Source organism: Chiloscyllium punctatum, chromosome 3, assembly GCF_047496795.1.
Source record: "Chiloscyllium punctatum isolate Juve2018m chromosome 3, sChiPun1.3, whole genome shotgun sequence".
Taxonomy (NCBI): domain Eukaryota; kingdom Metazoa; phylum Chordata; class Chondrichthyes; order Orectolobiformes; family Hemiscylliidae; genus Chiloscyllium; species Chiloscyllium punctatum.
Window position 1 is genome coordinate 9,773,297 of NC_092741.1, and position 14,336 is coordinate 9,787,632.

General features: G+C 47.3%; 1 protein-coding gene across 1 annotated transcript in view; it reads right to left on the reverse strand.

Annotated features, from left to right (window-relative positions):
* LOC140453925 (dynein axonemal heavy chain 6-like) overlaps positions 1–14,336 on the reverse strand; it is a 754,975-nt gene that overhangs the window by 25,999 nt on the left and 714,640 nt on the right. The gene's annotated exons all lie outside the window — the stretch shown is intronic.

Consider the following 14,336-nt stretch of genomic DNA (forward strand, 5'->3'; position numbering starts at 1 on the left):
GACTGACCCTCCAATCATGACCATCTTCCCTGTGCCAGGTATGACTCTAACCAGCAGAGAGATTGCTCCCTGATACCCATTGATTCCAGTTTTGCCCTTGATTCCACACTCGGTCGAATGCAGCCTTGATGTCAAGAGTTGTCCCTCTCCCCTCCCCTCAGGAATCCAGCTCTTTTGTCCATGTTTGACCCAAGGCTGGAATGAGGTCAGGAGCTGGGTGACCCTGGGGGAACCCAAACTGGGTGTCACTGTTACTGACCCCTTCCATCACGTTACTGAGGATCGAGGGGAGACTGATGGGGCAGTAATTGGCCGGGTTGGATCTGTCCTGCTTTTTATGTACAGGACATACCTGGGCAACGTTCCACATTGTCGGGTAGATGCCAGTGTTGTGACTGTATGGAACAGCTTGGCTCAGGGAGAGGCGAGTTCTGGAGCACACGTCTTCAGTCCTATTGCTGGGATGTTGTCAGGGCCTTTACAGTGTCCAGTGTCTCCAACCGTTTCTTCATATCACGTGGAGTGAATCGAATTGGCTGGAGCCTGGTATCTGTGACCCTGGGGACCACTGGAGGAGACTGAGATGGTTGACTCACTCGGCACTTCTATGCTAACAGCCTTATCGTTTGCGCTGATGTGCTGAGCTCGTCCATCATTGAGGAGGGGGATATCTCTGGACCCTCCTTCAGTGAGCTGTTTAATTATCCACCATCATTCCCAACTGGATGCAGCAGGACTGCAGAGCTATGATCTGATCTGTTGGTTGCGGGATCCCTTAGCTCTGTCAATCATTTGCTGTTGATAATGTTTGACATGCATGTCATCCTGTTTGGTAGCCTCACCAGGTTGGCACCACATTTTCAGGTCTGCCTGGTGCTGCTCCTGGCATGCCCTCCTGCACTCTCCATTGACCCAGGGGTTGATCCCCTGGTTGGATGGTAATGGTTGAGTGGGGCACATGGCTGGGCCATGAGGTTCCAGATTGTGCTGGGAGTAGAGTTCTGCTGCTGTTGGTGGCCCACAGTGCCTCATGGATGCCCAGTCTTGGGTTGTTCGATCTGTTTGAAGTCTGACTCATTTAGCACAGTGATAGTGCCACACAACACGATGGAGGGGATTCTCAATGTGAAGGTGGGACTTTGTCAGAATAGATGGCAATGACCCTAACGCCGAAAGCCCTCTGTGAATTCCACAGAGTCACTCCATTCTGAAAGAAGAAATTCCTTCTCATCTCAGTCTAAACCATTCAGAATCAGATCGCAGTCTAAACCATTCAGAATCAGATCTCAGTCTAAACCAATCAGAATCAGATCTCAGTCTAAACCAATCAGAATCAGATCTCAATCTAAACCAATCAGAATCAGATCTCAATCTAAACCAATCAGAATCAGATCTCAGTCTAAACCAATCAGAATCAGATCTCAATCTAAACCATTCAGAATCAGATCTCAGACTGAACCATTCAGAATCAGATCTCAGCTCTGCAGTCCTGCCAACTCCAGTCGGGAATAATGGTGGACAATTAAACAATTCACTGGAAGAGAAGACTCCACAAATATCACCATCCCCAACCATCATTCTGAGCTGGAGGAGCTGGTGTTGGACGGGGTTGGACAAGGTTTAAATCCCACAACACCAGGTTAGAGTCCAACAGGTTTATTTGGAAACACTAGCTTTCAGAGGGCCACTCCTTCAACAGGTAGTTGTCTGGTGAAGGAGCAGCGCTCTGAAAGCTAGTGTTTCCAAATAAACCTGTTGGATGATAACCTGGTGTTGTGGGATTTTTAACATAATTTGGAGAGTAGGTCCTCTGGTCCGAGACTCTCCCACAAAGAGGAAAAGACCCTCTCCATGCACTCTCTCAAGTCCCCGAACAATCATTGAAGTTTCAATGTTTATGTTTTGCAGGTCACCTCTATATTCCAATGGGTACAGGCCCAATTGACTTCACCGTTCCTTATGAGAGTGTCTCTCCATACCCAGGATCAGCTGAATGGACCTGCTGGGGACTGCCTCCCACACCAGTCTGTCTTCCCTCAGATACTGTTGGCAGTGGATCCCAGCTGGGCCTCTGACTGGTACCTTCGACAGGTTGAACAGAAACCGCCACAACGTTATACTCAAGGTCAGCGTCCCTTTGGCTTTCCAGTGAACTTGGATGTGAGGTTTTTAAGAACCTTGTACAAGGGCTCCTTAATCCCTCTGTTCTGTAGTTGTCTCCAATGTCTTTCCCATGTGAATACTGGTGGCTCAGCTGTTAGCACTGTTGCCTCCCAGCTTCTGCTGGGTACTCTGGTTTCCTCCCACAGTCCACGGATCGGCAGGTTAACTGTGGTAGTTATGGGGATAGGGGTGTGTCTGGGTGGGATGCTTTTCGGAGGCTCAGTGATGGGCTGAATGACCCCTGTCCCCACTGTAGCGATCCGACAATATTCAGCTCTCGTATTCTTCCTTCCAAAGTGCATAACCTCGTCAGCGAAGTATTTTGCCCGCTCACTTAACCTGTCTGTACCCCTCTGCAGAACCTTTCAGTCTCCCTCACCACTCACCTTCCCACCCATTTCTCAGCAATAGGACATTCACTCTCCAGGTCCTTGTATTTACCGTAAACAATTGCCAGCCCAGCACTGATCCCTGTGGCACGCCACGAGCTACAGGCCGCCATCTTGAAAATGCCAGCCACCTCCTCACCCCAACTCTGTCAACTATGAGCTAGCCAATCCTCTGCCCATGCCAACGTAATGCCCCCCAACACCATGGCCTTTTCTCTAATTAAGTAGCCTGAATGTGTGACACCTCAGCTCATGAACTTGATCGAGTTTTTGAAAAAAGTAACAAAGAGAATTGATGAGGGCAGAGTGGTAGATGTGATCTACATAGAGTCAAGATTAGAGTGGTGCTGGAAAAGCACAGCAGGTCAGGCAGCATCCGAGGAGCAGGAAAATCGATGTTTCGGGCAAAAGCCCTTCATCAGGACTTCAGTAAGGCATTCAACAAGGTTCCCCATGGGAGACTGGTTAACAAGGTTAGATCTTATGGAATAAAGGGAGAACTAGCCATTTGGATACAGAACTGGTTCAAAGGTAGAAGACAGAGGGTGGTGGTGGAGGGTTGTTTTTCAGACTGGAGGCCTGTGACCAGTGGAGTGCCACAAGGATCGGTGCTGGGCCCTCTACATTTCATCATTTATATAAATGATTTGGATGTGAGCATAAGAGGTACAGTTGGTAGGTTTGCAGATGACACCAAAAGTGGAGGTGTAGTGGACAGCGAAGAGGGTTACCTCAGATTACAACAGGATCTTGATCAGATGGGTCAATGGGCTGAGAAGTGGCAGATGGAGTTTAATTTAAATAAATGCGAGGTGCTGCATTTTGGGAAAGCAAATCTTAGCAGGACTTATACACTTAATGGTAAGGTCCTAGGGAGTGTTGCTGAACAAAGAGACCTTGGAGTGCAGGTTCATAGCTCCTTGAAAGTGGAGTCACAGGTAGATAGGATAATGAAGAAGGCGTTTGGTATGCTTTCCTTCATTGGTCAGAGTACTGAGTACAGGAGTTGGGAGGTCATGTTGCGGCTGTACAGGACATTGGTTAGGCCACTGTTGGAATATTGCGTGCAATTCTGGTCTCCTTCCTATTGGAAAGATGTTGTGAAACTTGAAAGGGTTCAGAAAAGATTTACAAGGATGTTGCCAGGGTTGGAGGATTTGAGCTACAGGGAGAGGCTGAACAGGCTGGGGCTGTTTTCTCTGGAGCGTCAGAGGCTGAGGGGTGACCTTATAGAGGTTTATAAAATCATGAGGGGCATGGATAGGATAAATAGACAAGGTCTTTTCCCTGGGGTCGGGGAGTCTAGAACTAGAGGGACATAGGTTTAGGGTGAGAGAGGAAAGATATAAAAGAGACCTAAGGGGCCACTTTTTCAGAGGGTGGTTTGTGTGTGGAATGAACTACCAGAGGATGTGGTGAAGGCTGGTACAACTGCAACATTTAAGAGGCATTTGGATGGGTATATGAATAGGAAGGGTTTGGAGGGATATGGGCCGGGTGCTGGCAGGTGGGACTAGATTGGGTTGGGATATCTGGTCGGCATGGACGGGTTGGACCGAAGGGTCTGTTTCCATGCTGTACATCTCTGTGACTCTATGATTCTAAATGCTTTCTGAAAATCCTAGTATATCACAAACATTGCTTCCACTTTCTCTATCCTGCTTGCTACCTCCTCCAAGAATCTGAGTGGAAGTGTCAGGCTGGGTTCCCCCTGCATTCCAACATGTAGACCCTGCGTGGCTGCAGGTGTTGGGAAGATGTCTCCATTGGGAGGAGAGACGAAGACCTGAGGGCACAGCCGTAAAGGATGGAGATAAGGAGAAACTTTACCCAGAGAGTGGGGAATGTGTGGAATTCCCTGCCACCGAAGAAGATAGAGAGGTTCTTGAGTATGAAGAGGATCAAAGGTTGTGGGAGAAAGTGGGAGAATGGGGTTGAGAAGTTTATCAGCCCTGATTGAATCGCGGAGCTGGTCCGATGGGCTGAATGGCCTAAATTCTGCTCCTATGTCGAATGGTCTTATGGACTTATATTTCTAAATGCTCTGCTGTTATATTCTTGCTAATAGTTTACTAAGAAAAGATATTAAGATAACTAACTTGTTTTTGTTCCCTTCCCTTTGTAAAAATAAAGTGGTACATTGACAAATTGAGTCATTTTCAGAGGCTAAGGATTCCTGAAAGATCAATGACCAGAGTCTCCACAATCTCTCCTTGTCAAACCTCCAGATGCACACACTATTTCTGCAGTGATAGTTTTTGTATTTATCTCCTGTCCTGTCAGCCCTTCAATGTTTAGGAATTGTGGAATGCAATTGTATCTATTACTATGAAGACTGATGCAAAGTTAATTCAATTCTTCTGATAAATTCTGTTCATCAAATCCCGACAGTGAGGAAGCAGGCCATTCAGTCCATTGAACTCACACTGACCCTCCTAAGAGCATCCCATCCAAAGCCACACCCATCCCTGTTACCCTGCATTTCCCATGGCTAATCCACCGAGCCTCCATATCCCTGAGCACTATGGGTAATTTAGCATGGCCAATCCAACCAACCTGCACATCTTTGGACTCTGGGAGGAAACCGGAGCACCCGGAGGAAACCCACACAGACACGGGGAGAATGTGCAAACTCCACACAGACTGTCACCCGAGGGAGGGATCGAACCCAGGTCCCAGGCGCTGTGTTAACCACTGAGTCACTGTGCTGCCCCTTATTAGTTCACCAGGCTCACTCACTAAGGGGCTGAATGCCAGTTTGGCTTCAAACTTCCTTTTGATATATTTAAAAAAGCTTTGGCTTTTTTGATATTACTTGTAAGCACACCCTCAAATTTATCATCCCCTCGTAATGCTCATTTGGCTAAATATTGTAGGTTTTCAATCCTCTGGCTCATAAAGGATGGTATTCTCTCTCAGGGATGGTATTCTCTCTCAGGGATGGTATTCTCTCTCAGGGATGGTATTCTCTCTCAGGGATGGTATACTGTCTCAGGGATGGTATTCTCTCTCAGGGATGGTATTCTCTCTCAGGTATGGTATACTGTCTCAGGGATGGTGTACTCTCTCAGGGATGGTATACTCTCTCAGGGATGGTATTCTCTCTCAGGAATGGTATTCTCTCTCAGGGATGGTATACTATCTCAGGGATGGTATTCTCTCTCTGGGATGGTATTCTCTCTCAGGTATGGTATACTGTCTCAGGGATGGTGTACTCTCTCAGGGATGGTATACTCTCTCAGGGATGGTATTCTCTCACAGGGATGGTATTCTCTCTCAGGGATGGTATACTGTCTCAGGGATGGTATACTCTCTCAGGGATGGTATTCTCTCTCAGGATGGTATACTGTCTCAGGGATGGTATACTGTCTCAGGGATGGTATACTCTCTCAGGGATGGTATTCTCTCTCAGGGATGGTATACTCTCTCAGGGATGGTATTCTCTCTCAGGGATGGTATACTCTCTCAGGGATGGTATTCTCTCTCAGGGATGGTATACTGTCTCAGGGATGGTATTCTCTCTCAGGGATGGTATACTGTCTCAGGGATGGTATTCTGTCTCAGGGATGGTATTCTCTCTCAGGGATGGTATTCTCTCTCAGGGATGGTATACTCTCTCAGGGATGGTATTCTCTCTCAGGGATGGTATACTGTCTCAGGGATGGTATTCTGTCTCAGGGATGGTATTCTCTCTCAGGGATGGTATTCTCTCTCAGGGATGGTATACTCTCTCAGGGATGGTATTCTCTCTCAGGGATGGTATTCTGTCTCAGGGATGGTATTCTCTCTCAGGGATGGTATACTGTCTCAGGGATGGTATACTGTCTCAGGGATGGTATTCTCTCTCAGGGATGGCATTCTCTCTCAGGGATGGCATTCTCTCTCAGGGATGGTATACTCTCTCTGGGATGGTGTACTCTCTCAGGGATGGTATACTCTCTCAGGGATGGTATTCTCTCTCAGGGATGGTATACTCTCTCAGGGATGGTATTCTCTCTCAGGGATGGTATACTCTCTCAGGGATGGTATACTCTCTCAGGGATGGTATACTCTCTCATGGATGGTATTCTCTCTCAGGGATGGTATACTGTCTCAGGGATGGTATTCTCTCTCAGGGATGGTATACTGTCTCAGGGATGGTATACTCTCTCAGGTATGGTATTCACTCTCAGGGATGGTATTCTCTCTCAGGGATGGTATTCTCTCTCAGGGATGGTATACTGTCTCAGGGATGTATACTCTCTCAGGGATGGTATTCTCTCTCAGGGATGGTATTCTCTCTCAGGGATGGTATACTGTCTCAGGGATGGTATTCTCTCTCAGGGATGGTATACTGTCTCAGGGATGGTATTCTCTCTCAGGGATGGTATTCTCTCTCAGGGATGGTATTCTGTCTCAGGGATGGTATTCTGTCTCAGGGATGGTATACTCTCTCAGGGATGGTATTCTCCCTCAGGGATGGTATACTGTCTCAGGGATGGTATTCTCTCTCAGGGATGGTATTCTCTCTCAGGGATGGTATTCTCTCTCAGGGATGGTATACTGTCTCAGGGATGGTATTCTCTCTCAGGGATGGTATACTGTCTCAGGGATGGTATTCTGTCTCAGGGATGGTATTCTCTCTCAGGGATGGTATTCTCTCTCAGGGATGGTATACTCTCTCAGGGATGGTATTCTCTCTCAGAGATGGTATTCTCTCTCAGGGATGGTATACTGTCTCAGGGATGGTATTCTCCCTCAGGGATGGTATACTGTCTCAGGGATGGTATTCTCTCTCAGAGATGGTACTCTCTCTCAGGGATGGTATACTGTCTCAGGGATGGTATTCTCTCTCAGGGATGGTATACTGTCTCAGGGATGGTATTCTCTCTCAGAGATGGTATTCTCTCTCAGAGATGGTATTCTCTCTCAGGGATGGTATACTGTCTCAGGGATGGTATTCTCTCTCAGGGATGGTATTCTGTCTCAGGGATGGTATTCTCTCTCAGGGATGGTATACTGTCTCAGGGATGGTATACTGTCTCAGGGATGGTATTCTCTCTCAGGGATGGTATTCTGTCTCAGGGATGGTATTCTCTCTCAGGAATGGTATACTGTCTCAGGGATGGTATTCTCCCTCAGGGATGGTATACTGTCTCAGGGATGGTATTCTCTCTCAAGAATGGTATTCTCTCTCAGGGATGGTATACTGTCTCAGGGATGGTATTCTGTCTCAGGGATGGTATACTCTCTCAGGGATGGTATTCTCTCTCAGGGATGGTATACTCTATCAGGGATGGTGTTCTCTCTCAGGGATGGTATAGAGTCTCAGGGATGGTATTCTCTCTCAGGGATGGTATCCTGTCTCAGGGATGGTATTCTCTCTCAGAGATGGCATTCTCTCTCAGGGATGGTATACAGTCTCAGGGATGGTATTCTCTCTCAGGGATGGTATTCTCTCTCAGGGATGGTATACTGTCTCAGGGATGGTATTCTCTCTCAGAGATGGTATTCTCTCTCAGGGATGGTATTCTCTCTCAGGGATGGTACTCTCTCTCAGGGATGGTATTCTCTCTCAGAGATGGCATTCTCTCTCAGGGATGGTATACTGTCTCAGGGATGGTATTCTCTCTCAGGGATGGAATACTGTCTCAGGGATGGTATACTGTCTCAGGGATGGTATTCTCTCTCAGGGATGGTATTCTCTCTCAGGGATGGTACTCTCTCTCAGGGACGGTATACTGTCTCAGGGATGGTATTCTCTCTCAGGGATCGTATTCTCTCTCAGGGATGGTATTCTCTCTCAGGGATGGTATACTGTCTCAGGGATGGTATTCTCTCTCAGGGATGGTATTCTCTCTCAGGGATGGTATACTGTCTCAGGGATGGTATACTGTCTCAGGGATGGTATTCTCTCTCAGGGATGGTATACTGTCTCAGGGATGGTATCCTCTCTCAGGGATGGTATTCTCTCTCAGGGATGGTATTCTGTCTCAGGGATGGTATTCTCTCTCAGGGATGGTATACTTTCTCAGGGATGGTATCCTCTCTCAGGGATGGTATTCTCTCTCAGGGATGGTATTCTCTCTCAGGGATGGTATACTATCTCAGGGATGGTATTCTCTCTCAGGGATGGTATTCTCTCTCAGGTATGGTATACTGTCTCAGGGATGGTATACTGTCTCAGGGATGGTATTCTCTCTCAGAGATGGCATTCTCTCTCAGGGATGGTATACTGTCTCAGGGATGGTATTCTCTCTCAGGGATGGTATTCTCTCTCAGGGATGGTATACTGTCTCAGGGATGGTATTCTCTCTCAGAGATGGCATTCTCTCTCAGGGATGGTATACTGTCTCAGGGATGGTATTCTCTCTCAGGGATGGTATTCTCTCTCAGGGATGGTATACTGTCTCAGGGATGGTATACTGTCTCAGGGATGGTATTCTCTCTCAGAGATGGTATTCTCTCTCAGGGATGGTATTCTCTCTCAGGGATCGTATTCTCTCTCAGGGATGGTATTCTCTCTCAGGGATGGTAATCAGTCTCAGGGATGGTATTCTCTCTCAGGGATGGTATACTGTCTCAGGGATGGTATACTGTCTCAGGGATGGTATTCTCTCTCAGGGATGGTATACTGTCTCAGGGATGGTATCCTCTCTCAGGGATGGTATTCTCTCTCAGGGATGGTATTCTGTCTCAGGGATGGTATTCTCTCTCTGGGATGGTATTCTCTCTCAGGAATGGTATACTTTCTCAGGGATGGTATCCTCTCTCAGGGATGGTATTCTCTCTCAGGGATGGTATTCTCTCTCAGGGATGGTATACTATCTCAGGGATGGTATTCTCTCTCAGGGATGGTATTCTCTCTCAGGTATGGTATACTGTCTCAGGGATGGTATACTGTCTCAGGGATGGTATTCTCTCTCAGGGATGGTATTCTCTCTCACGGATGGTATTCTCTCTCAGGGATGGTATACTGTCTCAGGGATGGTATTCTCTCTCAGGGATGGTATACTCTCTCAGGGATGGTATACTGTCTCAGGGATGGTATTTTCTCTCAGGGATGGTATACTGTCTCAGGGATGGTATTCTGTCTCAGGGATGGTATTCTCTCACAGGGATGGTATACTGTCTAAGGGATGGTATACTTTCTCAGGGATGGTATCCTCTCTCAGGGATGGTATACTGTCTCAGGGATGGTATTCTCTCTCAGGGATGGTATACTGTCTCACGGATGGTATACTGTCTCAGGGATGGTATTCTCTCTCAGGGATGGTATTCTCTCTCAGGGATGGTATACTGTCTCAGGGATGGTATCCTCTCTCAGGGATGATATTCTCCCTCAGGGATGGTATACTCTCTCTGGGATGGTGTACTCTCTCAGGGATGGTATTCTCTCTCAGGGATGGTGTTCTCTCTCACGGATGGTATTCTCTCTCAGGGATGGTATTCTCTCTCACGGATGGTATACTCTCTCAGGGATGGTATACTGTCTCAGGGATGGTATACTTTCTCAGTGATGGTATTCTCTCTCAGGTATGGTATTCTCTCTCAGGGATGGTATACTCTCTCAGGGATGGTATTCTCTCTCAGGGATGGTATACTCTCTCAGGGATGGTATTCTCTCTCAGGGATGGTATACTGTCTCAGGGATGGTATTCTCTCTCAGGAATGGTATACTGTCTCAGGGATGGTATTCTCCCTCAGGGATGGTATACTGTCTCAGGGATGGTATACTGTCTCAGGGATGGTATTCTCTCTCAGGGATGGTATTCTCTCTCAGAGATGGTATTCTCTCTCAGGGATGGTATTCTGTCTCAGGGATGGTATTCTGTCTCAGGGATGGTATACTCTCTCAGGGATGGTATACTCTCTCAGGGATGGTATTCTCTCTCAGGGATGGTATACTCTCTCAGGGATGGTATTCTCTATCAGAGATGGTATTCTCTCTCAGGGATGGTATACAGTCTCAAGGATGGTATTCTGTCTCAGGGATGGTATACTCTCTCAGGGATGGTATTCTCTCTCAGAGATGGCATTCTCTCTCAGGGATGGTATACTGTCTCAGGGATGGTATTCTCTCTCAGGGATGGTATTCTCTCTCAGGGATGGTATACTGTCTCAGGGATAGTATTCTCTCTCAGAGATGGTATTCTCTCTCAGGGATGGTATTCTCTCTCAGGGATGGTACTCTCTCTCAGGGATGGTGTCCTGTCTCAGGGATGGTATTCTCTCTCAGGGATCGTATTCTCTCTCAGGGATGGTATTCTCTCTCAGGGATGGTATACTGTCTCAGGGATGGTATTCTCTCTCAGGGATGGTATTCTCTCTCAGGGATGGTATACTGTCTCAGGGATGGTATACTGTCTCAGGGATGGTAATCTCTCTCAGGGATGGTATACTGTCTCAGGGATGGTATCCTCTCTCAGGGATGGTATTCTCTCTCAGGGATGGTATTCTGTCTCAGGGATGGTATTCTCTCTCAGGGATGGTATACTTTCTCAGGGATGGTATCCTCTCTCAGGGATGGTATTCTCTCTCAGGGATGGTATTCTCTCTCAGGGATGGTATACTATCTCAGGGATGGTATTCTCTCTCAGGGATGGTATTCTCTCTCAGGTATGGTATACTGTCTCAGGGATGGTATACTGTCTCAGGGATGGTATTCTGTCTCAGGGATGGTATTCTCTCTCACGGATGGTATTCTCTCTCAGGGATGGTATACTGTCTCAGGGATGGTATTCTCTCTCAGGGATGGTATACTCTCTCAGGGATGGTATACTGTCTCAGGGATGGTATTCTCTCTCAGGGATGGTATACTGTCTCAGGGATGGTATTCTCTCTCAGAGATGGTATTCTCTCTCAGTGATGGTATTCTCTCTCAGGGATGGTATACTGTCTCAGGGATGGTACTCTCTCTCAGGGATGGTATACTGTCTCAGGGATGGTATTCTCTCTCAGGGATGGTATTCTGTCTCAGGGATGGTATTCTCTCTCTGGGATGGTATTCTCTCTCAGGGATGGTATACTGTCTCAGGGATGGTATACTTTCTCAGGGATGGTATCCTCTCTCAGGGATGGTATACTGTCTCAGGGATGGTATTCTCTCTCAGGGATGGTATACTGTCTCAGGGATGGTATACTGTCTCAGGGATGGTATACTCTCTCAGGGATGGTATACTGTCTCAGGGATGGTATCCTCTCTCAGGGATGGTATTCTCTCTCAGGGATGGTATACTCTCTCAGGGATGGTATTCTCTCTCAGGGATGGTATTCTCTCTCACGGATGGTATTCTCTCTCAGGGATGGTATTCTCTCTCACGGATGGTATACTCTCTCAGGGATGGTATTCTCTCTCAGGGATGGTATTCTCTCTCACGGATGGTATTCTCTCTCAGGGATGGTATTCTCTCTCACGGATGGTATACTCTCTCAGGGATGGTATACTGTCTCAGGGATGGTATACTTTCTCAGTGATGGTATTCTCTCTCAGGGATGGTATTCTCTCTCAGGGATGGTATACTTTCTCAGTGATGGTATTCTCTCTCAGGGATGGTATTCTCTCTCAGGGATGGTGTACTCTCTCAGGGATGGTATTCTCTCTCAGGGATGGTATTCTCTCTCAGGGATGGTATTCTCTCTCTGGGAAGGTGTACTCTCTCAGGGATGGTATTCTCTCTCAGGGATGGTATTCTCTCTCACGGATGGTATTCTCTCTCAGGGATGGTATTCTCTCTCACGGATGGTATACTCTCTCATCGATGGTATACTGTCTCAGGGATGGTATACTTTCTCAGTGATGGTATTCTCTCTCAGGGATGGTATTCTCTCTCAGGGATGGTATACTCTCAGGGATGGTATTCTCTCTCAGGGATGGTATACTGTCTCAGGGATGGTATTCTCTCTCAGGAATGGTATACTGTCTCAGGGATGGTATTCTCCCTCAGGGATGGTATACTGTCTCAGGGATGGTATACTGGCTCAGGGATGGTATACTGTCTCAGGGATGGTATACTCCCTCAGGGATGGTATTCTCTCTCAGGGATGGTATACTGTCTCAGGGATGGTATTCTCTCTTAGAGATGGTATTCTCTCTCAGGGATGGTATACAGTCTCAGGGATGGTATACTGTCTCAGGGATGGTGTTCTCTCTCAGGGATGTATACTCTCTCAGTTATGGTATTCTCTCTCAGAGATGGTATTCTCTCTCAGGGATGGTATTCTGTCTCAGGGATGGTATTCTCTCTCAGGGATGGTATTCTCTCTCAGGGATGGTATACTCTCTCAGGGATGGTATTCTGTCTCAGGGATGGTATTCTGTCTCAGGGATGGTATTCTCTCTTAGAGATGGTATTCTCTCTCAGGGATGGTATACTGTCTCAGGGATGGTATTCTCTCTCAGGGCTGGTCTACTGTCTCAGGGATGGTATACTCTCTCAGGGATGGTATACAGTCTCAGGGATGGTATACTGCCTCAGGGATGGTATTCTCTCTCAGGGATGGTATTCTCTCTCAGAGATGGTATTCTGTCTCAGGGATGGTATTCTCTCTCAGGGATGGTATTCTCTCTCAGGGATGGTATTCTGTCTCAGGGATGGTATTCTCTCTCAGGGATGGTATACTCTCTCAGGGATGGTATACTCTCTCAGGGATGGTATTCTGTCTCAGGGATGGTATACTATCTCAGGGATGGTATTCTCTCTCAGGGATGGTATACTGTCTCAGGGATGGTATTCTCTCTCAGGGATGGTATTCTCTCTCAGGGATGGTATTCTCTCTCAGGGATGGTATACTGACTCAGGGATGGTATACTGTCTCAGGGATTGTATTCTCTCTCAGGAATGGTATACTGTCTGAGGGATGGTATTCTCTCTCAGGGATGGTATTCTCTTCACGGATGGTATTCTCTCTCAGGGATGGTATTCTCTCTCAGGGATGGTATTCTCTCTCAGGGATGGTATCCTGTCTCACGGATGGTATTCTCTCTCAGGGATGGTATTCTCTCTCAGGGATGGTATACTCTCTCAGGGATGGTATTCTCTGTCAGGAATGGTACACTGTCTCAGGCATGGTATACTCGCTCAGGGATGATATTCTCTCTCAGGGATGGTATTCTCTCTCAGGGATGGTATACTCTCTCAGGGATGGTATACTGTCTCAGGGATGGTATTCCCTCTCAGGGATGGTATTCTCTCTCAGGGATGGTATACTCTCTCAGGGATGGTATACTCTCTCAGGGATGGTATACTGTCTCAGGGATGGTATTCTCTCTCAGGGATGGTATACTCTCTCAGGGATGGTATTCTGTCTCATGGATGGTATTCTCTCTCAGGGATGGTATTCTCTCTGGGATGGTATTCTCTCTCAGGGATGGTATTCTCTCTCACGGATGGTATTCTCTCTCAGGGATGGTATTCTCTCTGGGATGGTATACTTTCACAGGGATGATAGTCTCTCTCAGGGATGGTATTCTCTCTCAGGGATAGTATTCTCTCTCAGGGATGGTATACTGTCTCAGGGATGGTATACTGTCTCAGGGATGGGATTCTCTCTCACGGATGGTATTCTCTCTCAGGGATGGTATACTCTCTCAGGGATGGTATACTGTCTCAGGGATGGTATTCTCTCTCAGGGATGGTATTCTCTCTCAGGATGGTATCCTCTCTCAGGGATGGTATTCTCTCTCAGGGATGGTATACTGTCTCAGGGATGGTATTCTCTCTCAGGATGGTATTCTCTCTCAGGGATGGTATTCTCTCTCAGGGATGGTATACTGTCTCAGGGATGGTATTCTCTCTCAGGGAT